Raw genomic sequence first — 27,595 nt, forward strand, 5'->3', positions numbered from 1 at the left:
AGATGGTCTTGATCCCTGTCTCCTGTACAATGTCATGAACCTCTGTCCATAGTTCATCAGGCACTCTATCTATCAAATCTAGGCCTTTAAATCTATTTCTCACTTCCTCTGTATAATCATAAGGGGTTTGATTTAGGTCATACCTGAACAGTCTAGTGGTTTTCCCTACTTTCTTAAATTTAAGTCTGAATTTGACAATAACGAGTTCATGGTCTGAGCCACAGTCAGCTCCTGGTCTTGTTTTTGCTGACTGTGTAGAGCTTCTCCATCTTTGGCTGCAAAGAATACAATCAGTCTGATTTCGGCGTTGACCATCTGGTGATGTCCATGTATAGAGTCTTCTCTTGTGTTGTTGGAAGAGGGTGTTTGTTATGACCCATGCATTTTCTTGGCAAAACTCTGTTAGTCTTTGCCCTGCTTCATTGTGTATTCCAAGGCCAAATTTGCCTGTTACTCCAGGTGTTTCTTGACTTCCTACTTTTGCATTCCAGTCCCCTATAATGAAAAGGACATTTTTTTGGGGTGTGAGTTCTAAAAGGTCTTGTAGGTCTTCATAGAACCGTTCAACTTCAGCTTCTTCAGTGTTACTGGTTGGGGCATAGACTTGGATTACTGTGATATTGAATGGTTTGCATTGGAAATGAACAGAGATCATTCTGTCGTTTTTGAGATTGCATCCAAGTTCTCCATTTCGGACTCTTTTGTTGACCATAATGGCCATTCCATTTCTTCTGAGGGTTTCCAGCTCACAGTAGTAGATATAATGGTCATCTGAGTTAAATTCACCCATTCCAGTCCATTTCAGTTCGCTGATTCCTAGAATGTCGACATTCACTCTTGCCATCTCTTGTTTGACCACTTTCAATTTGCCTTGATTCATGGACCTGATATTCTAGGTTCCTATGCAGTATTGCTGGAAGGCAATATTAAAATTAAAAACTGAAATAACATTTACTTTGGTAGAGTAGGAGTAGAGAGTTGGGGATGTGAATGAGAATTTTCATGGTCCACTTTATAACTTTCTGTATTACTAGTTTACTGTGTTTTTTGTTTTACTTTTTATAATTTTCCATAAAATTTACCATTTGAAGTGTACAGGTTAGTGTCATTTATTACATTCACAATGTTGTACAACCATCACCACTGTCTAGTTCTGAAATATGTTCATCACTCTAAAGGGAAACCCATTAACTGTGAAGCAGTCACTCTGTATTCCTCCCGCTCTTTGACCCTGACTCTTTGTGACCCCATCTACCAGACTCCTCTGTCCATGGAATTTTCCAGGCAAGAGTCCTAGAGTGGGTTGCCATTTCCTTCTCCCGGGGATCTTTCCAACCCAGGGATCGAATCCAAGTCTCCTGCATTATAGGCAGACACTTTACCATCTGAGCCATGAGGGAAGCCTAGCAACCCCTAGTTTGCTTTCATTTCTGTAAACTTGCCTATTCTGGATATTTTATATAGATGGACATATATAATATGTGACCTTGTGTGTCGCTATTTTCACTTAGTTTAATGTTTTCAAGGTTCATCCATATTGTGGCATGTGTTAGAACACCATTCCTTTTTATGGCTGATTAACAATCCATTGTATAGATACAGTATATTATGTTTATTGATTCATTAGTTGATGGACATTTGAATTGTTTCCACCTTTTACCTATTGTCAACAGTGCTACCATGAACATTCATGTGGAAGTTTATATATAAATATATGTATAAATATTCAGTTCAGTTAATTTCAGTCACTCAGTCGTGTTTGACTCTTTGCAACCCCATGAACTGCACCATGCCAGGCCTCCCTGTCCATCACCAACTCCTGGAGTCCACCCAAACCCTTGTCCATTGAGTCGGTGATGCCATCCAGCCATCTGATCCTCTGTCGTCCCCTTCTCCTCCTGCCCCCAATCCCTCCCAGTATCAGAGTCTTTTCCAATGAGTCAATTCTTCACATGAGGTGGCCAAAATATTGGAGTTTCAGCTTCAGCATCAGTCCGTCCAATGAACACCCAGGACTGATCTCCTTTAGAATGGACTGGTTGGATCTCCTGGCAGTCCAAGGGACTCTCAAGAGTTCTCCAACACCACAGTTCAAAGCATCAATTCTTCGGCGCTCAGCTTTCTTTATACTCCAACTCTCACATCCATACATGACCACTGGAAAAACCATAGCCTTGACTAGACAGACCTTTGTGGACAAAGTAATGTCTCTGCTTTTGAATATTCTGTCTAGGTTGGTCATAAATTTCCTTCCAAGGAGTAAGCGTCTTTTAAATTCATGGCTGCAGTCACCATCTGCAGTGATTTTGGAGCCCAGAAAAATAAAGTCTGACACTGTTTCCACTGTTTTCCCATCTATTTCCCATGAAGTGATGGGACAAGATGCCATGATCTTAGTTTTCTGAACGTTGACCTTTAAGCCAACTTTTTCACTCTCCTCTTTCACTTTCATCAAGAGGCTCTTTTGTTCTTCTTCACTTTCTGCCATAATGGTGATGTCATCTGCATATCTGAGGTTATCGATATTTTTCCTGGCAATCTTGATTCCAGCTTGTGCTTCTTCTAGCCCAGCATTTCTCATGATGTACTCTGCATATAAGCTAAATAAGCAGGGTGACAATATACAGCCTTGACGTACTCCTTTTCCTATTTGGAACCAGTCTGTTGTTCATGTCCAGTTCTAACTGTTGCTTCCTGACCTGCATATACATACATACATATATACATATATACACACACACACACACATATATATATATATGTATAATTTATTTATCTGGCTGTGCCAGGTCTTGGTTGTGGCTTGCTGGATCTTCAGTCTTCATTGCAGCTTCAGTCTTCAGGATCATTAGTTGTGACATGTGGGATAATTTTCTTTTTAGTTGCAGCATGAGAACTCTTGTTGTGACATGTGGAATCTAGTTGCCTAACCAGAGATCCAACCGCAGGCCCACTGTATTGGGAGCATGGAGTCTTAGACATTGGACCACCAGAGAAGTCCTGGCTCATGTGCAAGTTTTTAAAACCAGTTTGTTGTGTTTTAAAACCAGTTTATGAGTCCTGGCTCATGTGCCAGTTTTTAAAACCAGTTTATTGTTCAAAGTCATTATCCCTCATTGCTTAATTGTGGGATAAATATAGGCCTGGCCCTGCTGACTAATTGACCCACCCTTCATATAAGTTATGCCTTTGTGTCTTTGTTTATATTTCTTCCTCATCTTCTAACTGCTGGTTGAATATACCTTTGGAAACTAATTTGAATGTTGCTTCCTCAGTGAGGGTATTGCCAACATTGCGCCCACCCTTCTGTTTGCAGAAGGCTCCTTTGTGCCTCAGTTTCTGCTTCGCACCTCTTTGTGGCTCTTACTTTATTTTGTGAGTCTCAACCTTAAAAGCAGGGGCCATGACTTGATCACTTTTATATTCATGACTCCTAGCAGCACATAGTAGGCACTCAAATGAATATTTGTTAGATAAATAGTGCTTGGATTTTTTTTTTTTAACTGCAGGATAACCAGGTTGGAAAAGTTCACTTTAAGATCAGCAAAATGTACAGCCAGCTAAAAATATCTTCCAAATAATTGTTTGAATAAGAACTCTGGGTTTTTCTAATTTGGATGCTTAATACAATGTATTTGGCCACTGAGAGCTATAATTAGTTTCATGTCCTAGTGAGTAATTAAGAACCCTGAAGAGCAGATTCTAATTGGAACTCTGAGACCTCATAAAGTTCTCAAATGCCTTTAACTTGGACTGTGTTAAGGATCTGGAATAATGTGGATTATATAGGTCTGCTTACTCCCTTTGGTTTTATATTATGGTTTGTTAAGTGTTCACTTCTTCATAAAATGGTAATTTACTTGAAACATGGCTTGTAAATTGCCACTTATAATGTACATTCCTGGAACATGGTAGAGCCTCCATAAACAATAGTTCTAATTATCCATCTCCTGCCCCTCATAGTACTTGATGCTTTAGCCCAAAATCAGCATTCAGTAAATGCTTCTGAGTAAAAGAATGCATAGAATGGGCTGCTATACTCTGTACATTATTCCTTTTGATGCCCAGATAGTCCTGGCTGTGTCAACAGGAAATAGTTAATCAATCTTCTCAGCTGGTTGTAGTCAATATGTGTGAAGGTACAACAGAAGAAGTAGCATTGTTAATGGCTTCCAATACTGGGGCAGATTTATTACTTTGTGCTCTTTGACCTGGAAGTTGTTTTCCTCCTCCCCTGTGGAAAATGGTCTTAAATAAGCCCTGTGTGTTTGTTTGTTTGTTTGTTTGTTTTGAAGTGCAAAACACAGGGAGAAGCCTTTGCAGGTCCCTGGGATATGAACCTCCAGTTCCAGCAGGTGGACTCACTAGCCCTGTGGAGCTAAGTGCACTTGGAGCTTATAACAACTGACAGTGGCTGATGAGGAACAAAGACTTAGAGGGGTTTAGGATAAAATGGTGAGCAAAAGAAATGCTGATTCAGACTTATTTTTACTCAGAGTCAATAATGAAATGAGTATGGATAAGTGTATGACTTCTACAAAGGAAAAATGCAGAGTGATATGGAGGTGTGAAGCAAGAGGACCTAGCTTATTTTGAGGAGGTGCTTCAAGATGCATCTCTAAGGAAGTGACATTTGGTTGAATTTGAAGTCTAAATGAAAGTTAACTAGGCAGAGAAGACGAGGGCAAAGGCAATGCAAAGACCCAGTGGGATAGAGGAACTGCTACTGCTAAGTCACTTCAGTTGTGTCGGATTCTGTGTGACCCCATAGACAGCAGCCCACCAGGCTCCCCCATCCCTGGGGTTCTCCAGGGAAGAACACTGGAGTGGGTTGCCATTTCCTTCTCCAAGGCATGAAAGTGAAAAGTGAAAGTGAAGTCTCTCAGTTGTGCCTGACTCTTAGTGACCCCATGGACTGCAGCCTACCAGGCTCCTTCATCCATGGGATTTTCCAGGCAAGAGTACTGGAGTGGGGTGCCATTGCCTTCTCTGGTAGAGGAACTAGGAACTTGTAATAGAAAAAATAGTGGAAATAGATTAAGCCAGAGAGATAAGCAGTAGCCATATCAGTTTCTTTGTATGCCTTTCTGTTTATCCACAGGCAATAGGAAGGCAGTGAAGAGTGTTAGAGGAATATAGATCAGACTTGCATTTTAAAAATATATGAACAATCACACCCATCAGAATGGCTATAATAAAAAGACCCCTACAAATGACAAATGTTGGCAAGGGTGTGGAGAAAAGGGAACCCTAGTACACTGTTGATAGGAATGTAAATTGGTGCAGCCACTGTGGGAAATAGTATGGAAATTCCTCAAAAATCTAAAAAAGGAACTACCAGCAGTTCTACCCTTGTGTTATAGCTGAAGAAAACAAAAACAGTAATTCAAAGAAAGGCTTGCACCCCAGTATTCATAGCAGCATTATTTATAATAGCCAAGATATGGAAGCAACCTAAGCGTCCATCAACAGATAAATGAATAAAAAAGATATATATGTAGATATATATAAATTAAAACAAACAAACCATATATGTATGCAGAGTGGAGAACAGACTAGAGCAGCCAAGATTAGTTGCTGTAGGAGACAAGTTAGAGGGTAATTGCAGTGAACTATGAAAGAGACAGGTAGGTAGTAGTAGAGTTGGAGAGAAGTGGGTGCATCTGTGAGACAATAAAGATTCAAAAAACTCAATGAGATTGGGTGACAGGTTAGATATGGATTGTGGGGGACAAGCTTCCCCTAGATTTCAGGCTTATATAACTGGATGGATATGGTGGACATTGCTGAGTTAGGGAACAGAGAAAAGTCAGATCCTGAGGTCTCTTCTGGTCATACTCCGTTGAGGTGTCCTTGTGACATCTACATGGATATGTTAAGTAGGTATTGACTTGCAAGTCTGGAGCTTGGAAGAGATTTTTGAGTAGGAGATTATGGAGTAAAGATTGAGAACAGGAAGTAGATTAACTCCAATGGTTGAGCTGGAGTGAAAGAGAGTAAGTCAGAGAAAAGCACAAGAAGGTAATATCATAGAAGGCAAAGGATGGGGGTATTTCAAGACGGAGGGGAGTAGAACAAATGTGACATGTTTCTGAGAAGTAGAAATGGGATGATACTGGAAAAATAGTCAATGGATTTAGCAGCCTGAAATTATTGTTGAACTTAGGAAGACTTATTTTGGTGCAGAGAGAGGGTGGCAAACAACTTGGTTTGGGTTTTGGAATGGATGAAAGATAAGGAAATACAGATGTGATCATAGACAACTCTTTTGAGATAATAAATATGTAATACTTTAATTTATCATAAAGTGCTTCCAATAGTAAGAAAATACAGATAAGTTACACAGGTTTTATTCCTCCAGTTAAGTTATTTGAGAGCTTCTCTACAAATGTTTGTGCTTATAAAAAGTACATAGGCATTCTTATATTGCCCATGTACAAATATTAAATTTGAGCAGATGCCAAAGCATTGGCAAACATATACGTGTCAGAGTTTAGAAGTAGTTGTGATTAGTCACTCAGTTGTATCTGACTCTTTGTGACCCCATGGATGGTAGCCTGCCAAGTTCTCCTTAGAAGTAGTTACAGCTTTCCTAATAATCATTTTGCAATCTTATTTCAGAAAAGTACTTTGACACCTCAGTGTCACTGGACCTCTTCATATTTAGTCAGTATTTTTGTTTTAAAGTGTGGGATGCCACTGCTGCTGCTGCTAAGTCACTTTAGTTGTGACCGACTCTGTGCGACCCCATAGACGGCAGCCCACCAGGCTCCCCCGTCCCTGGGATTCTCCAGGCAAGAACACTGGAGTGAGTTGCCATTTCCTTCTCCGATGCATAAAAATGAAACGCGAAAGTGAAGTCATTCAGTCATGTCCGACTCTTAGCAACCCCATGGCCCGCAGCCTACCAGGCTCCTCCGTCCATGGGATTTTCCAGGCAAGAGTACTGGAGTGGGGTGCCATTGCCTTCTCCAGGGATGCCATTAGTAAAGGCATTTTAATTTTCTTAGGATCAAGAATGAAGGCATAATTTTTCTATAAATTTAAGATTATTTTGAAGTTAAAGCAAACAAAATCAGGTGAGACAATAGAAATAAATGTTTCCTGTGTGTAAAATGCATTTTGATCCTTGGGAAGCATTTTTGGACTTCTGCCTTCTCTAAGGCAGAAGGCAGCCCTGAGGCGGCTTTCTCAGGGGTGGCCTTCTCAGGGGCAGCCCTGAGGAGATACCCCTCGTCCAAGGTAAGGAGCAGCAGCTGCACTTTGCTGGAGCAGCCGTAAAGAGATACCCCACGTCCAAGGTAAGAGAAACCCAAGTAAGATGCTAGGTGTTACGAGAGGGCATCAGAGGGCAGACACATTGAAACTATAATCACAGAAAACTAGCCAGTCTGATCACATGGACCACAGCCTTGTCTAACTCAATGAAACTAAGCCATGCCTTGTGGGGCCACCCAAGACAGACGGGTCCTGGTGGAGAGGTCTGACAGAATGTGGTCCACTGGAGAAGGGAATGGCAAACCACTTCAGTATTCTTGCCTTGAGAACCCCATGAACAGTATGAAAAGGCAAAATGATAGGATACTGAAAGAAGAACGCCCCAGGTCGGTAAGTGCCCAATATGCTACTGGAGATCAGTGGAAAAATAACTCCAGAAAGAATGAAGGGATGGAGACAAAGCAAAAACAATACCCAGTTGTGGATGTGACTGGTGATAGAAGCAAGGTCCAATGCTGTAAAGAGCAATATTGCATAGGAACCTGGAATGTCAGGTCCATGAATCAAGGGAAATTGGAAATGGTCAAACAGGAGATGGCAAGAGTGGACGTCGACATTCTAAGAATCAGCAAACTAAAATGAACTGGAATGGGTGAATTTAACTCAGATGACCATTATATCTACTACTGTGGGCAAGAATCCCTTAGAAGAAATGGAGTAGCCATCATGGTCAACAAAAGAGTCCAAAATGCATTACTTGGATGCAATCTCAAAAATGACAGAATGATCTCTGTTCATTTCCAAGGCAAACCATTCAATATGATGGTAATCCAAGCCTATGCCCCAATCAGTAACGCTGAAGATGCTAAAGTTGAACGGTTCTATGAAGACCTATAAGACCTTTTAGAACTAACACCCAAAAAAGATGTCCTTTTCATTATACGGGACTGGAATGCAAAAGTAAGAAGTCAAGAAACACCTGGAGTAACAGGCAAATTTGGCCTTGGAGTACAGAATGAAGCAGGGCAAAGACTAATAGAGTTTTGCCAAGAGAACGCACTGGTCATAGCAAACACCCTCTTCCAACAACATAGGAGAAGACTCTACACATGGACATCACCAGATGGTCAATACCGAAATCAGACTGATTGTATTCTTTGCAGCCAAAGATGGAGAAGCTCTATACAGTCCTCAAAAACAAGACTGGGAGCTGACTGTGGCTCAGATTATGAACTCGTATTGCCAAATTTAGACTTGAATTGAAGAAAGTAGGGAAAACTACTAGACCATTCAGGTATGACCTCAATCAAATCCTTTATGATTATACAGTGGAAGTGAGATATAGATTTAAGGGACTAGATCTGATAGACAGAGTGCCTGATGAACTATGGACAGAGGTTCATGACGTTGTACAGGAGACAGGGATCAAGACCACCCCCAAGAAAAAGAAATGCAAAAAGCAAAATGGCTGTCTGAGGAGGCCTTACAAATAGCTGTGAAAAGAAGGGAAGTGAAAAGCAAAGAAGAAAAGGAAAGATATAAGCATCTGAATGCAGAGTTCCAAAGAATAGCAAGGAGAGATAAGAAAGCCTTTCTTAGCCATCAATGCAAAGAAACAGAGGAAAACAATAGAATGGGAAAGACTAGAGATCCCTTCAAGAAATTTAGAGATACAAAGGGAATATTTCATGCAAAGATATGCTCGATAAAGGACAGAAATGATATGGGCCTATCAGAAGCAGAAGATATTAAGAAGAGGTGGCAAGAATACACAGAAGAACTGTACAAAAAAGATCTTCACGACCCAGATAATCATGATGGTGTGATCACTGACCTAGAGCCAGACATCCTGGAATGTGAAGTCAAGTGGGCCTTAGAAAGCATCACTACTAACAAAGCTAGTGGAGGTGATGGAATTCCAGTTGAGCTATTTCAAATCCTAAAAGATGATGCTGTGAAAGTGCTGCACTCAATATGCCAGAAAATTTGGAAGACTCAGCAGTGGCCACAGGACTGGAAAAGGTCAGTTTCATTCCAATCCCAAAGAAAGGCAATGCCAAAGAATGCTCAAACTACCACACAATTGCACTCATCTCACACGCTAGCAAAGTAACGCTCAAAATTCTCCGAGCCAGGCTTCAGCAATATGTGAACCGTGAACTTCCTGATGTTCAAGCTGGTTTTAGGAAAGGCAGAGGAACCAGAGATCAAATTGCCAACATCCGGTGGATCACTGAAAAAGCAAGAGAGTTCCAGAAAACCATCTATTTCTGCTTATTGACTATGCCAAAGCCTTTGACTCTGTGGATCACAATAAACTGTGGAAAATTCTGAAAGAGATGGGAATACCAGACCACCTGACCTGACTCTTGAGAAACCTATATGCTGGTCAGGAAGCAACAGTTAGAACTGGACGTGGAACAACAGACTGGTTCCAAATAGAAAAAGGAGTACGTCAAGGCTGTATATTGCCACCCTGCTTATTTAACTTATATGCAGAGTACATCATGAGAAACGTTGGGCTGGAAGAAGCACAAACCGGAATCAAGATTGCCGGGAGAAATATCAATAACTTCAGATATGCAGACGACACCACCCTTATGGCAGAAAGTGAAGAGGAACTAAAGTTCCTCTTATTTGTTTGTTGAAGTTTGATGAAAGTGAAAGAGAGTGAAAAAGTTGTCTTAAAGCTCAACATTCAGAAAATGAAGATCATGGCATCTGGTCCCATCACTTGATGGGAAATAGATGGGAAAACAGTGGAAACAGTGGCTGACTTTATTTTTCTGGGCTCCAAAATCACTGCAGATGGTGATTTCAGCCATGAAATTAAAAGACATTTACTCCTTGGAGGGAAAGTATGACCAGCCTAGACAGCATATTCAAAAGCAGAGACATTACTTTGCCAACAAAGGTCCATCTAGTCAAGGCTATGGTTTTTCCTGTGGTCATGTATGGATGTGAGAGTTGGACTGTGAAGAAAGCTGAGCGCCAAAGAATTGATGCTTTTGAACTGTGGTGTTGGAGAAGACTCTTGAAAGTCCCTTGGGCTGCAAGGCAATCCAATCAGTCCTTTCTAAGGGAGATCGGTTTTGGGTTTTCATTGGAAGGACTGATGCTAAAGCTGAAACTCCAATACTTTGGCCACCTCATGCGAAGAAGTTGACTGATTGGAAAAGACACTGATGCTCGGAGGGTTTGGGGGTAGGAGGAGAAGTGGACGACAGAGAATGAGGTGGCTGGATGGCATCACCGACTTGATGGACATGAGTTTGTGTAAACTCCAGGAGTTGGTGATGGACAGGGAGGCCTGGTGTGCTGCGATTCATGTGGTCGCAAAGGGTCAGACATGACTGAGCAACTGAACTGAACTGAACTCAATGACTTCTCTAAGGGAATTAAGAAAACCTCATCCCCTCCCTGTCTCCCTGCTGATGACTGTGCAAGGAAGATTTAATCTAGATTAGAAAAACAACATATAAATGACTCAGCATTCAAAAAACTAAGATCATGGCATCTGGTCCCATCAGTCCATGGCAAATAGGTGGGGAAACAGTAGCAGACTTTATTTTCTTGGGCTTCAGAATCACTGCAGATGTTGACTACCGCCATGAAATTAAAGATGCTTGCTCCTAGAAGAAAAGCCATGACCAACCTAGACAGCATGTTAAAAGCAGAGACATTACTTTGCTGACAAAGGTCCATCTAGTCAAAGCTATGGTTTTTCCAGTAGTCATGTATGGATGTGAGAATTGGACTATAAAGAAAGCTGAGTGCTGAAGAATTGAAGCTTTTGAATTGTGGTGTTGGAGAAGACTTGAGAGTCCCTTGGACTGCAAGGAGATCAAACCAGTCCATCCTAAAGGAAATCAGTCCTGAATATTCATTGAAAGGACTGATGCTGAAGCTGAAACTCAATACTTTGGCTACCTGATGTGAAGAACTGACTACTTGGAAAAACCCTGATGCTGGGAAAGATTGAAGGCAGGAGGAGAAGGGGATGACAGAGGGTGAGATGGTTGGATGGCATCACTGACTTGATGGAGTTTGAACAAGCTCCAGAAGTTGGTGATGGACAGGGAAGCCTGGAGTGCTGCAGTCCATGGGTTCGCAAAGAGTAGGACATAACTGAGGACTGAACTGAACTGAAATGACTTGCCGGGGTCCAGCCCCAGCTGATCCAGGGTATTTGAAGGAGAGACGGCGTCGGCGAGGATCAGGAAACAACTGCTTAATTAAACGTTAATTAAGGATATAAAGAGTAATAGAATGAGGATAGCTCAGTGAGGAAATTCAGTGGAGAAAAGAGGCTGAGTAGCTTGGTTTATGCGGGAGGCCAATAAAACTTCAAGGCAAGAAGTTTGCACCACTTACGTAGGCCACAGGCGTCCTTCTGTTCTCCCGAAGGAGAGGAGACACTGAGGCCTCCCTGGTCGGATCTTAAAAGCCCAGGCATAATTAGCAAGCATGGCGGGTTCTGCGCTCCAGATGGAGACTCAGCTAGAATTTGAGAGAGAGAGCGACATGGGGAGACCAAGTTTCAGTGAACAAGGCCCGCACTTTATTTTCCAAAGTAGTTTTTATACCTTAAGTTGTGCATAGAGGATAATGGGGGAAGGGGTGGAGTCATGCAAGGACAGCAGTTCCTGGTCCTAATCGAAGCCAGGCTTTCAAACTTATCATATGCAAAAGTTCAGGTGAATTACATCATCTTCTGGCCAGGAGGTCTGTTAACATTTTAAGAAACTTATCTTTCTCTAAAGGTGATTATTCCAAAGTCAGGCACCAGCCTCCAAAAAAGCATAGGATAAAGCTGCATTCCTATAGGGCAAAGGTGAGGTGGGCTCAATCAAGAAAAGCATTAACTCAAGGGTCCAAGGTTACAAACATTGAGGCTACTACTTACATTTCTGTACACCCATTGTATCAATCAATACACTGCCAAGGACACAGTAGGTAAGGAGTATGGAGACTTAGCAGCAAACATTGGCCCAATAAGTGAAAAACCCTTCACCAATACAATTTCTAATCAATCTTTTAACTACTCAAAGGAATCTGTGTTTAGACAGTTTAGAACATCTCCCGCCTCTCACAGTTGGGAGGCTCTGAACAATCACATGTGGCCGGAAAAACCTATTCAGGCAGGCTAGAGGATTTCCAAAGGAGTTTGTAGGTTGAAACACTGTCACATCCAGGAATTATTAACTGGAGCTGTAGGCTAACTCTTTTTTCAGAGACAGGTAGTGGGGGACAGCCCCCCATAAAGTCAGAGGTGTAGGTGAAAGCACAAAGCAGAAAGTAGGCAGACTCTGGTTTTGGGGGTAGATGGGGGACTCCTGAGGCTCGATCCCGCCTTTGCGTATGCCGAGCCTCCTTCCTCATGACCTTTGTCATGGGCGGAGTTCCTCACGCTGGCTCCCAGCAGTGATAGAATTCCAGTTGAGCTATTCCAGATCCTGAAAGATGATGCTGTGAAAAGTGCTGCACTCAATATGCAATATGTAATATGCACTCAATATGCAGTATGCCGGCTCCTGGCAATGACTGACATTAGTAAGAAAAACTTATGTGTATGAATAGAAGCCTGAATAATCATCCTTTTTTTTCTTTCTCTGTCCAGACAATCAAGTAGGAAGAAGAAAGACAAGACTTATGCTAGATTTTTGGCAACTGAAATTAGAATAAGGAAAACTATCTGTGTAATCTAGACAGAACTGAATTCTTCAAAAAAATGCCAAATCACTATAGATAAAGAAGACAGGGGAAAATATATGGAAAGGAAATGATGTGATAATTAGGACAATAAAAATACATCAATTTACGTTTTTCATGTCTTTGGGCTTCCCCATCTTTCTGTCTACACCCTAAATCCCCCAATTTATAACTTACCCATCACCTCCTCCAAAAAAACAACCTGCTGTTTCTTGTTCTTAATGATTTTTCCTTTCTCTGAGTTTTCACAGCTCAGTTTATACTGCTAATTTGGTTCTTAGAAACATGCTTCTGTGCTTTGTTCTTAGTTCCTATCTGCACATAAGTTTTATTTCCTCAGCCAGAAGATAAACTCTTTAAAGGTGAGAATTATTTCTTGTACATTTATCCAAATACTTAACATTTTGATGGGTATATGATGTACATTTAAGCAATGTGTTGCCTTGAGTGGTTACCAGGTAAAATGTGTTACTGGACATGACAAAAGGTAGGCCAAGAAGTATACTTCATACAGCTTCCTGCCAAATCTTGGCATTTTTCTTCCTAACCTTTATACCTAATGATTTGTTTGCCATGGACACTATTACAGGCCCTTGGTGAGCACAGGTATGACTTTCTCAGATGAACTTGGAATATATTTGTAATTTACTGGAGGTGTATGTCTGAATTTATAAAGCATGGTGGTGTGCTGGCCAGTTATCACTTAATCAACCATTGAGCCCATCTTGTCCTTCAGCATCAACACCTCAATGCAGTTTCTTGCCTTTTTTGTATATGCAGTAACTCTCAGGAAGAAGTTGGGAAAAGAGCCCACACTTAGCATATTTATAAAGTGTTTCAGTGTTCTTGAAAAATTGATGACCCCAATCTTCATAGCAGTATTATTTATGATAGCCATGATATGGAAACAACCTATATGCCCATCCATAGACGAATGTATAAAGAAGACGTGCTAAAAATATATACAATTTGGCAAAACCAATACAATATTGTAAAGTTTACAAATAAAATAAAATTTAAAAAAATTAAAAAAATTCATAGAGTAACATCAAAAAAAAATAAATAAAAATATATACAGTGGAATATTACTTAGTGGTAAAAGAATGAAATCTTGCCATTTGCAACAGCATGGATGGACCTGTTGGGTATTATGCTTAGTGAAATAAGTCAAAGAAAGAAAGATGAATACTGTATGCTTTCACTCATATATGAAATCTAAAAGAGCAAAACAAACATAACAAAACAGAAACAGACTTACAGATATGAGGACAAACTAGTGGTTGCCAGAATAAAGGGAGTGGAGAGAAGGGTGAAATAGATAAAGAAGATTAAGAGGTATAAACTACCAGTTATAAGATAAATAAGTCACAGGGATGTGATGTGTAGCACAGGGAATACAGTCAGTCTGTTACAGTAGCTTTGTATGGTGAATATTCTATAAAAATATTGAATCACTATGTTGTACCCTGGAAACTAATAAAATATTGCAAATTATCTATATTTCAAATACAAAAAAATTATAAGCAAGAGAAGATGTATTGCTTTCAAATGAGTTTCTTTTTACTGGTGTTGCTGCTGCCCCAGACTATTAATTCCTTGAGGGCAGGGATTTATGGCTTGTTCATATGACGTTCCCTAGGCTGGACACATCAACTGGTAGATAGAATGTGCTTAGCAAATATTGAGGAATGGATAAGTAAGAAAATGGTTAATTTCTAAAAAAGGTAAAAGATTGTGCAGCATATATTGTGTGGCAGGCACTAGTCTGAACCTTTACATATACTAACTCGTTTAATCATTACAACTCTGTGAAATAAGTACCATTATATTGTCATTTTGCAGATGAGGAAACTGAGTCATCAACAGTTTGAGTGACTTGTTCAAGGTCACATAGCTGGAAACTGATGGAATTAGGGCATATGATGTAAATCTATATGGTCTGGTTCTAAGATCTCTACTTTCAGCAGTTCTGATTTGGGAGAAATTAAATGCTGACCTGGTACCAGTACCAGGGCTTCCCTGGTGGCTCAGTTGGTAAAGAATCTGCCTGCGATGCAGGAGACCTGGGTTCAGTCCTAGGTCAGGAAGATCCCATGGAGAAGGAAATGACTACCCACTTCAGTATTCTTGCCTGGGAAAGCCCATCGACAAAGGAGCCTGGCAGGCTGCAGTCCATGCTGTCACAAGAGTCAGACATGACTTAGCACCTAAACCACCACTGGCACTCAGATGTTTGGGGGTACATGAAAACCTTAGGATATATTCACTAGTCTCTTATAAAATTTTTGTCTGCTTTTTTTTTTTCCTTGTCAACGTATTTTTCTGTATTTCAACAACCAATTTTAGCCTATTAATCTTACAGTGACCAACAATAGTTTGTCTGCTTTTGGCTTTTTGTTTACCAAAGAGAACTCCTAAGGCATTTTAGCAGTTTGTCAGTAAACCTTCTAAAGCAATTACGTGTCCTTCCAAGATTAATAATTAGCCAATTCTTACTCAATTCTTACTCAACTCAATTTTTACTCAGGTAAGATTACTAATTTGCCAATTCTTACTCAACAACACAAGAGAAGACTCTACATGGACATCACCAGATGGTCAATACCAAAATCAGATTGATTATATTCTTTGCAGCCATAGATGGAGCTCTATACAGTCAGCAAAAACAAGACCAGCGGCTCAGATCATGAACTCTTTATTGCAAAATTAAGACCTAAATTGAAGGAAGTAGGGAAAACCAGCAGAGAAGGCAATGGCACCCCACTCCAGTACTCTTGCCTGGGAAATCCCATGGATGGAGGAGCCTGGTAGGCTGCAGTCCATGGGGTCACTAAGAGTCAGGCACAACTGAGCGACTTCACTTTCACTTTTCACTTTGATGCCTTGGAGAAGGAAATGGCAACTCACTCCAGTATTCTTGCCTGGAGAATCCCAGGGACAGAGGAGCCTAGTGGGCTGCTGTCTATGGGGTCACACAGAGTCGGACATGACTGAAGCGACTTAGCAACAGCAGGGAAAACGACTAGACCATTTGGGTATTACCTAAATCAAATCTCTTATGATTACACAGTGGAAGGGACAAATAGATTCAAGGGATTAGATCTGATAGACAGAGTGCCTGAAGAACTATGGACAGAGGTTCATGACATTGTACAGGAGGCAGGGATCAAGACCATCCCCAAGAAAAAGAAATGCAAAAAGGCAAAATGGTTGTCTGAGGAGGCCTTATAAATAGCTGAGAAAAGAAGAGAAGCTAAAGGCAAAGGAGAAAAGGAAAGATATACCCATTTGAATGCAGAGTTTCAAAGAATAGCAAGGAGAGATAAGAAAGCCTTTCTCAGCCATCACTGCAAAGAAATAGAGGAAAACAATAGAATGGGAAAGACTAGAGATCTCTTCAAGAAAATTAGAAATACCAAAGGAAGATTTCATGCAAAGAGAGGCGCAAAATAAAGGACGGAAATGGTGTGGACCTAACAGAAGCAGAAGATATTAAGAAGAGGTGGCAAGAATACACAGAACAACTATACAAAAAGATCTTCATGACCCAGATAACCATGATGGGGTGATCACTGACCTAGAGCCAGACATCCTGGAATGCGAAGTTAAGTGGGCCTTAGGAAGCATCACTATGAACAAAGCTAGTGGAGGTGATGGAATTCCAGTTGAGCTATTTCAAATCCTAAAAGATGATGCTGTTATATTGCTACGGTCATTATGCCAGAAAATTTGGAAAATTCAGCAGTGGCTACAAGACTGGAAAAGGTCAGTTTTCATTCCAATCCCAAAGAAAGGCAATGCCAAAGAATGCTCAAACTACTGCATAATTGCACTCATCTCACATGCTAGCAAAGTAATGCTCAAAATTCTCCAAGCCAGGCTTCAACGGTATGTGAACCATGAACTTCCAGATATTCAAGCTGGATTTAGAAAAGGCAGAGGAACCAGAGATCCAGCTGACATCCGCTGGATCATTGAAAAAGCAAGAGAGTTCCAGAAAAACATCTATTTCTGCTTTATTGGCTACACCAAAGCCTTTGACTGTGTGGATTACAACAAACTGTGGAACATTCTTAAAGAGATGGGAATACTAGACCACCTTACCTACCTACTGAGAAATGTGTATGCAGGTCAAGAAGAAACAGTAAGAATCGGACGTGGAACAACAGACTGGTTACAAACTGGGAAAGGAGTACGTCAAGGCTGTATATTGTCACCCTGCTTATTTAACTTATATGTAGAGTATATCATGTGAAATGCGGTTTGGATGAAGCACAAGCTGGAATCAAAATTGCTGGGAGAACTATCAATAACCTCAGATATGCAGATGACACCACCCTTATGGCAGAAAGGAAGAACTAAAGAGCCTCTTGATGAAAGTGAAAAAGGAGAGTGAAAAAGTTGGCTTAAAAGTCAACATTCAGAAAACTAAGATCATGGCATCCGATCCCATCACTTCATGGGAAATAGATGGAGAAACAATTCAAATAATGACAGACTTTATGTTTTTGGGCTCCAAAATCACTGCAGATGGTGACTGCAGCCATGAAATTAAAAGACGCTTACTCCTTGGAAGGAAAGTTATGACCAACCTAAACAGCATATTAAAAAGCAGAGACATTACTTTGCCGACAAAGGTCTGTCTAGTCAAGGCTATGGTTTTTCCAGTGGTCATGTATGGATGTGAGATTTGGACTGTGAAGAAAGCTGAGCGCTGAAGAACTGATTGTTTTGAACTGTGGTGTTGAAGAAGACACTTGAGAGTTCCTTGTACTGCAAGGAGATCAAATCAGTTCCTCCTTAAGGAAATCAGTCCTGAATATTCATTGGAAAGACTGATACTGAAGTTGAAACTCCAATACTTTGGTCCTCTGATGTGAAGAACTGACTCATTAGAAAAAATCCCTAATGCTGGAAAAGATTGAAGGCAGGAGGAGAAGAGAATGACAGAGGATGAGATGGTTGGATGGTATTACTTGATGGACATGAGTTTGAACAAGCTCTGGGAGATGATGATGGACAGGGAAGCCTGGCGTGCTGCAGTCCATGGGCTTGCAAAGAGTCAGACATGACTGAGTGACTGAACTGAACTGACTCAAGTTTTCAGAGATGCTGTTATGTTGTTCCGTGTCACAGCTTTGGAACCAGGGGAGTCGGCATTGGCTTTGGGAGTGGTAAAAACTAAGCTAGTGTCAGCGCATGGCTGCCATTCTCATGCAGGAGAGGGATTTGCAAGACCAGTAGCTGGGCTTGTTCTGAATTTCTTATATTAGCTTCAGGAGTTGGGTTTGTTGAGCTAATAAGCAGGCAGTTCAATGAAGTTCACAATATGCTAACCATGTGAAACCTAATGTCAGGTATATTTAGGGCTTCCGCAGAGAACGGAGAAAAATGAGGGAATATCAATCACATGGAACATTTCTGACTGGACTCAGATTTTATTTTTTACATCTACTCTTTTGGACCTAGAGCTGCAATTTGACTGGCTTTGGCTGCTCTGAATGTATATTCTCTAGATGGCCACCATGATTTCTTTACATGTTCTTATCGACTTTTAAATAGGCTTTGTAAATCAAATTTTGTACTAACTGTCCTGATGTAACTAATTTAAAGATCTCCTCCCAGTCACAGATGCAAAGTCTTGGGAGTTCTGTTTGGCAGCAACATATGGAACCAAAATTTTGCTTTTCTTCTTTCATCCAACTCTATATGTAGTCAATCTGATTAAACCAAAGACCCAGAAAAACATGTCAGGCTAGTGACCTCACACTGGAATTAGAAACTGTGAAACACTTGATTTTTGAGGGGCACTAGGAAGGTCTTTGTTATTAATGTGATAGAAGAGAAACGGAAACAAAGAGGTTTTAAATTTTACCACATATGATAGAAAAAATAGTCATATAAAAAGTGTATCTTCTAGCTCTGAGAACAGGTGCAGGTCTCCGAATTTCCAGTAGAAGCTGATCTTGTTACTTCATACAGCTCTATCTCAGTGACCAAATCGGATGAAGAGAAATGAATTGTGATTTAAACAAGCAGAATGAAGCATAAAGATTTTTTCCTCCTTTAAAATTAAGAAATATGACATCAAATAGCATTCTCTGGTTTCCATAAAAATACAATGGGAAAGTTGTATTCAATTCAGTTCAGTTCAGTCGCTCAGTCGTGTCCGACTCTTTGCGACCCCATGAATTGCAGCACGCCAGGCCTCCCTGTCCATCACCAACTCCCAGAATTCACTCAGACTCATGTCCATCGAGTCAGTGATGCCATCCAGTCATCTTATCTTCTGTCATCCCCTTTTCCTCCTGCCCCCAATCCCTCCCAGCATCAGGGTCTTTTCCAATGAATCAACTCTTCACATGAGGTGGCCAAAGTACTGGAGTTTCAGCTTCAGCATCATTCCTTCCAAAGAACACCCAGGACTGATCTCCTTTAGAATGGACTGGTTGGATCTCCCTGAAGTCCCAGGGACTCTCTAGAGTCTTCTCCAACACCGCAGTACAAAAGCATCAATTCTTCTGCACTCAGCTTTCTTCACAGTCCAACTCTCACATCCATACATGACCACTGGAAAAACCATAGCCTTGACTAGACAGACCTTTGTTGGCAAAGTAATGTCTCTGCTTTTGAATATGCTATATAGATTGGTCATAACTTTTCTTACAAAAAGCAAGAGTCTTTTAATTTCATGGCTGCAGTCACTATCTGCAGTGAAAGTTGTATTAGATCCACAGATTTTACTAGTGAATGCTATGCTCATGAAAACATGTAATTATCCCTGTGCTTTTGTTATGAACCAATTGCAATAGCTTGGGTGGATGAGGGGGCATTAATAGAATCCTGTTTGGCAAAAATGACTCGCCTAGTACTACATAATCCTGTTCAGCAAAAATAACTCCCTAGTACTATATAGGCTTCCCTGGTGGCTCAGACTGTAAAGAATCTGCCTGCAATGCAGGAGACCCAGGTTTAATCTCTAGGTTGGGAAGATCCTCTGGAGAAGGGAATGGCAACCCAGGAAGTGGAGGTATGATAATAAGTAAAAATAGACATCTCTACTTTTGTGGAATTTGTCATCTAATGGTAAAGACAGATATGAATAAAATAATAATTATGAATACGTGTGAAATTGCAACTGTTGTAAAACAATAGCTCAGACTTATGTAATGTCTGTGATGTGTCTATCATCAATCTAAGTATTTTACCTATATTGTTTCATTGAATTTTCACATATTCAGAACTATTATCCCTACATTATAGATGGGAACACAGGCAAAGAGAATTTAAGTAACTTGTCCAAATTCACACAACCAGAAAAGATTGAAGGCGGGCAGCCTGGTTCTAGATTTATGCCTTTAATAACCATGATGTTGTATTTTCCTAAAGAGTAGGTGCCTAGTGCTTTGAGAATTGTTAATTGGGGGTGGGGATATGTATGAGGGGGAGTTGCAAGAAGAATTTGAGCTCACTGGGAAAGGCTTCTTAAGGAAGAACAGCTAAACTGAAATAGAAGAAATCAGTTGGGATAAATTCGGCAAGAGGAAAGGAAAGGTGTTCCATGCAGAGCAGAGGGAAAGGCCCAATGGTAGGGAGAGCAGGGTGCTTACAGAGTCTGAAATGGGACTAGTGTGGTGAACCAGTGTGGTGGAGCAGAGAGAGATGGGGAAGGAGGAACAGAGCGTTGGATCTGGCTGAAGTGGGATTAGGCTGGGAGGCAGGTAGATGCCAACTCCACTGTAGACCATGTTTTGAATGGTTTTCTTGACTCTAAAAGCAGTGGGAAACCATTGAGGTTTTAATGGTTTCCCAGGGGGTAAGAGCGATATGACAAAGGTTTCTGGATAGCACTCTAATTGATGTGGTCTCATTCTCTAGAAGAACAATTCTGGAAAGGGACTTGATTCAGGAATAAGATCATGGAATTTGTTTTGGATATGTTGACTTTGAAGTGCTTTGTGAGAAATACTAATGAGATATCAAGGACAATGTCAGATGTTGGAACCTGGAGTCCATTTAGAAGACGTCTGGGCTGGACCTTTAAGTTTGGGTGAGCAGATGGTACCACATTGAAGGAAATAGAAGGGCTCAACCTTATTTCATTGATCGTTTTTGACAGAGAGATAAATTTGTTGAAGAAATTCTCTCCTGCTAAAGAGCACTTTAAGACCTATTTGTGAGGTCTGTGTTAGTCTCTTGCAGCAGATTTGAATGTGGGTTGATAATCAGCCAGAGTGGGAGGAATTATTTTTAGATTCCTTCTCTACTTTCTACTTTTTACAACAGAATACTATTGGTAATAATTTACCCTTCAATGATAGAAACTATTTTTTTGAAATTGTCACTTGAATGTATTAAAAAGAGATAGGGAGGAAAAAAGAAACAGAAAAGAAACAAAACTGTGAGCAGGCTTCTTTGGACTACAATACATTGTTTAGATCAAAATAGATTGTATTTGTTAGCTATTGCTGCATAACAAATTATCCCCCAAATTTAGGGGCTTAAAACACCAACTTACTATCTTACAGTTTTTTGGGGTCAGGGATGCAGAAGCAGTTTAAGCTCAGGATCTCTCATGAAGTCTCAGTCAAGATGGTGGCCAGGGCTGCTGGCTTGACTGGAGCTGAGGGATCCACTTCCAAGGTTCAAATTCATTCACATGACAGTGAGCTGGTGCTTACAGTTGTGGATAGAACTCTGTGGTTCCCCCCATGAGAGCTTCTCCCAGGGCTTCTTAATATCCTCAGGGCTTCTCCCATTATAATAATCCAAGAGTGCAAGAGCCATTGGAAGCTGTCCTTTTTATCAGTTTGAGAAGTCACATAGCATCATGAATGCTTCATTCCAAGCACATTACTAAGTTTGGTGAACCTCGAGGCACCTCTTGAAGAGAGGAATGTGTAAGAATTTGTGGACGTATTTAAAGTCACCACATGGCTGTTTAGAATCTGAGCTCTGGATGGAACCTCCCCTCTCACCCTGTGTAGGAACTAAATTCTGCTACAACATCCCTGACAGATGGTCAGTCAGCCTCTGCTTAACACTTCCAACTAGGAGGAGTTCACTACGTTGTGAGTCATTGAGTTCCATTTATATCCAGTCCTGATTGTTAGAAGCTTCTTCTGTTCATGAGCTTGAAAACACTTTTGCTGACTATTTCATTATTGAAGCTAGTTTTTTTTATATGTTGACTTTTCATTATTTTCAATCTTCTTGACTTCTCCTTCAGACAAAATAGTCAATTCCATTCAGAATTTACTCTCATGTTTTGATTCCAAGGCCTTACATTTCAGTCATTTTCATGTAAAAACATTTCAATTCAGTTCATCCCTCCACAACTGAAGATCAACTATACTCCAAGCTAAGTGTAAAAGAAGGTAGTCTTCACTTTGTACAATAAAGCAGGATGGAAAGAAGGACCCTGAAAGCTGAAATCATGCAAGTAATCTTAAAAATTAATGTGAAAAATTGTGATTATTCTGAGACCTTTTAAAACTTCTGTTGGGGGTGTGAGTTTGATCCCTGGTCAGGGAACTAAGACACAGTGCTGTATGGAGCAGCCAGAAAAATAAATAAAAGTCATCTTATCTAAAAAAAAACTTACATTAAAACATTAAAACTGTTTTTTTCAGATCTAAATGCATGCGGAGATGAAAGAAACAGTGAAACCAGTGTTCATTTAGTATGCTGTAATTTAAAACATTAGAAACATAGGTAATTAAAGTGTTTTATTTCTTTGTTTAAAAAAAAAACTTAGCAAGAGTAGTTTGAACAATGCTTGTCTTTTTCATATCATAAAACTGATAATACAGAATAAGCATTTTTTGTCTTGCAAATTGTCATCTTGCTTTTTAAATTTGGACCAGCTTCCTCCATTTTATCTTTTGAGCTCTGAATGTTATGAATATCTCTGAGATACATTTCTGAGAGTTTCTTTAACATAAAGCTTTTGGCTGGTGTTGTTTCTTCTGAGGCATCTTCAATCACTATCCTCATTTGTGTCATTAAGTTTACCTCTGCTAAGCTTCTGGGGCCATAGATCTAGAATATCTTGAATGGTGGCAGTGCCAATGTTCTTGATGGTAAGCTGTTTCTTCCATAACTCCATTTATGTTAGATTCAAATTTTACTGTTTCTGCTGCCACTTTTCATTTCTTTCTTTTGCACCTTCATCGTTGTTAAGTAATTCACGCTTTCAAATATTCATTTTGTAAAATGCCATGTAAGTTTATTGCTAGAAGACAAAGAGGCACTACAACTACACGCACTGTTGTCTATGTATGAACTGATGCACAGGGGCCAATCACCGCACACTTTGGAAGAAGTGATGTGATTGCCTGTTGATCATGATTAGCATCTGTTATGTTATATAATGATTTCTGGAATGAAGAGCGAGAAGCCAAGTTTGTACTTTATTCAATCACTCACAGTTAATATATCAGGGTAACTGGTATTTGAACCATGTTGTTGGGAGGCTCATTTAAATGTCAATACCTGAAATTTGTGTATACGAGAATCATGCAAAACAGGGACTGCCTGTATTTATACAAATTTGACCTTAGTATCTGTTTTTATAGGCAGCTATTCCACACTGCTCATATTAACTCATGATTCTTGCTCTTATCAAGTCTTATGATCTTTATCTTGTGTATTTGATTTTCCTTAAACATTAACGTTGGATTTTACTTGCATTCCCGTTAAGCTTCATCTTGTTAGTCTTAGCCTGTGGCTATCTTTTTAAAACTTGATTGTTTGATCTAGGGAACAAACCGTCCCTTCCAAATTGTTATTATTTTCACATATAAGCCATTAATAAGTACATGGCTGGGGCAGAGCTTGGTAATATATCTCTAGATTCTCCAGCCATGCTTCCCTCATCCTATTAATCAGCCCTTTGAGTAGAAGTTGACATCCAGATATGAATTTCTCCAAATCTACCTATTTTGAGCTTGTTCAACAAAGTTAACTTTCTGGTGTCATCAGAATCCTTTCTGAAATCAGAGCACACTGAGTCAGCACTTGTGTCCTGAAATACCACTCTGGTTACTATATCAAAAGTTAGAGCTACTCATAATACTTCATGGAGAACTTTTACAGTTCATGGAGTGTTTTACATATCTCCATTAAAAATATTTTGTCTTTATAGCATTAAGGGAGAAGGCAATGGCACCCCACTCCAGCACTCTTGCCTGGAAAATCCCATGGATGGAGGAGCCTGGTGGGCTGCAGTCCATGGGGTCGCTGAGGGTCGGACACGACTAAGCGGCTTCACTTTCACTTTTCACTTTCATGCATTGGAGAAAGAAATGGCAACCCACTCCAGTGTTCTTGCCTGGAGAATCCCAGGGATGGTGGAGCCTGGTGGGCTGCCGTCTATGGGGTCACACAGAGTCGGACACGACTGAAGTGACTTAGCAGCAGCAGCAGCATAGCATTAAGAGGAGATGTGGCAGATATTACTATATTTTCAAAAATGGTAAATCAGAGGCTAAGGGATTTGCTTTGTTCACAGAGCTAGTAAATGGCAGAGTCTTGATTTTTTAGTTAAGTCTAGTGTACTTTTTTTTAAATCACCTCTCAGATGAGCTGCTTACAGGGAACACAGACAGAGAGGTTTTGCAATGTTTTTCCTTTGTTGATTTATTAGACCAGTCTAATAATCCCTTCTCCCATAGCGTCTTGAATTAGTTTGCTAGGGCCACAAGCTGGGTGGCTTAAACAACAGAAATGTATTGTCTTTCCGTTCTGGAGGCTAGAAGTCCAAGATCAAAGAGGTGGCAGGCCTGGCTCCCTGGCCCTGAGGGAAGGATCTTTTAAACCAGGCCTTTCCCCTTGTCTTGTCGATGGCCATATTCTCCCAGTGTCTCTTTATATCGTCTTCTCTCATGTCTCTGTGTCCACATTTTCCCTTTTTGTATGGGCAGCAGTCATATTGAGTTAGGGCCCACCCTAATGACCTCATTTTAACTTGATTACTTCTCTAAAAACCTCATCTCTAATTTAGCTATATTCTGAGGTGCTAGGCATTTGGAGAAGGCAATGGCACCCCACTCCAGCACTCTTGCCTGGAAAATCCCATGGATGGAGGAGCCTGGTAGGCTGCAGTCCATGGGGTCGCGAAGAGTTGGACACAACTGAGTGACTTCCCTTTCACTTTTTACTTTCCTGCATTGGAGAAGGAAATGGCAACCCACTCCAGTGTTCTTGCCTGGAGAATCCCAGGGATGGTGGAGCCTGGTGGGCTGCCGTCTATGGGGTCACACAGAGTCCGACACGACTGAAATGACTTAGCAGCAGCAGCAGCAGGCATTTAGAACTTTAACATATGAATCTGGGGGGATGATTCAACCTACAACAGGTCTCTAAGGCAGATTTTATATTTAAAGTAATGATCAAAGGAGCAGGCTTGTGAGGCCAGTGTAGGTAATATGTGCCTGCATTTCCTTATCCATATCTACGTATGTGATGAAGTCTGCTGAGATAAACTTTAAGATCAGTTGATATCACTTTTCAGTTTTCAAAAGAAAGAGTAGGTGCTTTTCCTGAAGTCATTGTCAGTTGTCCACTTGCTGACCTTTGTCTCTGAAGATGCCTTTTGTGAGGCAGTGGCTGAAATTATTAGCTTGTTTAATGGTTTTACAGTTCAGATGTATCATAACATTGGCTCTGAGATTTGTGGTGAATTTGACTCTGTGCTTAGTGATGATTAAACACCCATCTAAGTGGATTCCTTATTCCATAAATTAGTTAAGGCATCAAGGGATTCTGAATTCAGGGTACAAATAAATTAGGGAGTAAGAGTTTGTACCCCCAAAGTATTCACAAACTATCAGGGGCATGTAAAGTTTGTTTCACATATTGCTGTTTGTAAAAACAAGGGACAAATACAATCATTTTAGATTACAAGCATCTGAATACTATAAATGTTGCATCTGTGTCATTCTGTTTTCTCATTGCTTGTAATTTTAGTAATTTTACTTTTTGGTCATTTTGGGTTTTCCACAGATTACCAACGCGAGCATTTCATATGATACAGATTTTGCTGTTCAAAAAAATAACATTTAATATGAGTGGAGAATTTGTTTTTGCTCATATATTTGCTCATATAAGAAAAGAACATTTATAATGTTTCTGTGAAGTGTAATGAGTGAAGACTTGGTGAACCCTTCTGTTATCTTTGAAGTCTATAATCCTCCCCATCCCATTTTCTTTCCTTCCACTCTGGTGAAATCACTATCCTAAATTTTATGTTATCATGTCCTTACTTTCCCTTATAGTTTTTAAGTATTTGTGTTTCTAAACGAATATACTGTTTAAGTTTTTAGTTAAAATTTTTAAACTTAAGTCATTGCAAAATTATTTTAAAAGTTACAGGAATAGTATAAATATCTCACATATAAGCTTCCACATTTCCTAATGTTCACATTTTACCATATCTGCTTCATAGTTCTTTCCCACTCTCTCTAGATATATATAGCTATACATATACACATACATATTTTTTCTGAGTAAGTTACATATATCCTGTTCAAGTCTAAATACTTCAGTGTGTATTTCCTAAAAAAAAAAATAATAAGGATGTTGTTCTACATAGTCACGTGCAACCATCTAGATGAAGAAATTAACATAGATATAGCTACTACGTAATCCACAGATCCATTCAAACTTTGCCCATTGGCCCTATAATATTCTTGATACTTTTTTTTTTCCTTCTGGTTCAGGAACCACTCCAGAGTCACAGTTGCCTTTAACTGTCATGTTTCTTTAGTTGCTTTCCATCTGGAGCAAGCCTTAAGTCTTTCTTTGTCCTTCATGTCCCAGATAATCATCGAGAATACAGAATAGTTTTGTTTATTTTTTTAGGAGTATCTTTCAATTTGGGTTTTCCTGATGTTTCTTCATGCCATGCATTTTTTGGTAGGAATGATGCAGTGTTCTCAGTGCATTATATCAAGAGGCATATGACATTGATTTTGTTCCATTATTCTTGATGTTAACTTTGTTCACTTGATTAAGGCGGTATATACCAGATTTATCCACCACAAAGTTAATATTCTTCTCTGTAAACTGAATTTTGTGGGAGATACTTTGAAATTATGTAAATATCCTATTCGTCAACAAATTTTCACCCACTAGCTTTAATGTTCATCTGTGATTTTTATGTGAATCATTTGTTACAGTGATGGCTGCCCAACATTCATTTTCTAATTCCTTCATTCCTCCCATATGTATTTTACTGTAGGGAAGAGCACTCCATTCTTAATTCATTTATTTAGATTCATAGATTCCTATTTTATTCACTGGGTTTTAATTCAATATTTTGATGCTCAAATTGGCCTGTATTTGGCTAGCAGGAGCTTCTTCAAGAGGCTCCTTTTGTATCTTTAGCACTTCCTCACTTTTTGACACAGTTTTATTCCAGATTTATCTTGCACTTTCTTTGCTCCACTTCTAGTGTCATTCTGGTTTTTCTAGTGGAGAATGATATATTAAAACCAATATCTGAGCATTAGGGGTGCTGATTAATACAGGATGTCATTGTTTAAAGGCCCCTTTAGCAAATAAAGCATCAATTCTTTGGCACTCAGCCTTCTTCACAGTCCAACTCTCATATCCATACATGACCACTGGAAAAAACCATAGCCTTGACTAGACGGATCTTTGT

General features: G+C 40.0%; 1 protein-coding gene across 2 annotated transcripts in view; it reads left to right on the forward strand.

The window, feature by feature from the left end:
• Positions 1-27,595, forward strand: part of GDA (guanine deaminase) — a 127,570-nt gene that overhangs the window by 23,543 nt on the left and 76,432 nt on the right. The window contains exon 2 of one of the 2 annotated variants that reach the window (XM_070794658.1): positions 22,563-22,644. The exons of the other annotated variant lie outside the window; for it this stretch is intronic. The gene's annotated coding sequence lies outside the window, so the exon portion shown is untranslated. The remainder of the gene's footprint in view (positions 1-22,562; positions 22,645-27,595) is intronic. 2 annotated transcript variants of the gene reach the window in all.

Source organism: Bos indicus, chromosome 8 (assembly GCF_029378745.1).
Source record: "Bos indicus isolate NIAB-ARS_2022 breed Sahiwal x Tharparkar chromosome 8, NIAB-ARS_B.indTharparkar_mat_pri_1.0, whole genome shotgun sequence".
Lineage (NCBI taxonomy): Eukaryota > Metazoa > Chordata > Mammalia > Artiodactyla > Bovidae > Bos > Bos indicus.